Genomic DNA, 2,012 nt, shown 5'->3' with positions numbered 1-2,012 from the left:
CGATGTTTTAACTTATTGTTTTATTTGGCCCCAATGTTTCTTTTTTTTTTTCTTTCTACTACTAGTATTTTGCTTTTACTTTTTCTCCCTAAAAAGCTTACATTTTTATTCCTCCTCTTACACTTATTTTGTTTGTGTGTTTTCAGCCTTGGGCTTCTTTTATCTCTTACTCATTCCTCTCCTTTTTGGTTAATCTCCATCTTTGTCTTCTCTGTCATTTAACCTTGTCTCTCCCTTTCCCCTCTTTCCTAGCTTCCTTATTTTATTTCATTCATCTACCATTTTATTTTTACCCTGAATAATTTTTAACTTCATAACAAAGTTGGGCTGACGAGGGGGCTCCATGGTTAAGAGCACTGGCTGCTCTTGCAGAGGACCTGAGTTTGATATTCAGTACCCATATGGTAGTTTACAACTGTCTTCAGCTCCAGTTCTAGGGATCCAACACCCTCTTCTAATCTCCCTGGGCACCAGACATGCACATAATGTACAGACACACTTGTAGGCAAAACACCTATATGCATAAAATAATTTAAAAATTGAAAGTATAGTATAGTCTACATTGTCTCTGCCATTGTTTACTCTGTAGTTACTGATGGCAGCCTAGTGGAGTTTGGTATATTTTAAGTGTATTTCTGTATCTTGCTCAGTTCAACATTGTAATTACAGTAGTTTGGATTCTGTCTGAGGGGTAGTGGTGACTGTGTCCTTAAAGAGTAGGCTGCTCAGTAAGAAAATCTCCAAATAGAACTGGACGAGATGATACAGGTACAGGTACAGGTACAGGTACAGGTACAGGTACAGGCACAGGTACAGGTACAGGCACAGGTACAGGTACAGGTACAGGTACAGGCACAGGTACAGGTACAGGTACAGGTACAGGTACAGGTACAGGTACAGGCACAGGCACAGGTACAGGTACAGGCACAGGCACAGGCACAGGTACAGGTACAGGTACAGGTACAGGCACAGGCACAGGTACAGGTACAGGTACAGGCACAGGCACAGGTACAGGTACAGGTACAGGTACAGGTACAGGCACAGGCACAGGTACAGGTACAGGCACAGGCACAGGTACAGGTACAGGTACAGGTACAGGTACAGGCACAGGTACAGGTACAGGCACAGGTACAGGTACAGGTACAGGTACACGGACCATCACACAGAACACAGGAAACACGAAAGAGCAAGGCAAGACAATGCCTCCAAAGGATCCTAACTCCCTACTTCCCAAATCTGAAGATAGTGAAATGGTTGCCTTGTCAGACAAATAATTCAAAAGTCTACTTGTAAATATCCATGACTTCAAAGAAGAAATAAGAAGTAGACCAATAAAGTAAGGAGATCAAAAGTCAGCAACATGAAAGAGAAAACATGGATGAAAAATTAAGTGAAGTTTATATTGGGAAACAAAAAGATGGGAAACATTAAAAATAAGAAGCCTTTTGAACCGAATGCAAACACAGTGGAGAGAATCCCCAGCAGACTAGATTAAGCCAAAGAAAGAATATCAGGGATGGAAGATTAGGACAAAGGAATACTACATACAGACATAAATTTTAAAAAATTAACAAGCAGTACTTCAACTTTCAAGAAATCTATGATGTAAGAGACCTCCTTCACCTTAAAATAGAAGAATAGATGAGCTAAGTGGATTAAAACAAGATTTAGCTATTTGTTGTCTTCAGCAAATGCAGTTTTCAACAAGGAAAGCCAGAGATTAGAACAAAGCATCTAATTTCATTTGTATGCAGTAAATACCACGTGCTATGATTTAGATTTTCAATGTCTCCCCGAAGGCCCATGCGTAAAAAACTTGATTGCCAGCCATGGCATTTATTGGGAGAGATATGGTAGGACCTTTAGGAGGAGGGAACCACATGTTAGCTGTCCATTGCCAGAGGGAATCAACTTATAAGTAAAAAGATTTCTTAAGGTCACAGTTTCTGAGGTTTTAGACTCTGGTTAGTTGGCACTGTTGTGTTGACCAATGGCAGCATATCATGGTGGCA

This window comes from Grammomys surdaster, unplaced genomic scaffold (genome assembly GCF_004785775.1).
Source record: "Grammomys surdaster isolate TR1022 unplaced genomic scaffold, NIH_TR_1.0 210, whole genome shotgun sequence".
In the NCBI taxonomy this organism is placed as follows: domain Eukaryota; kingdom Metazoa; phylum Chordata; class Mammalia; order Rodentia; family Muridae; genus Grammomys; species Grammomys surdaster.
This window is presented reverse-complemented; position numbering follows the sequence as displayed.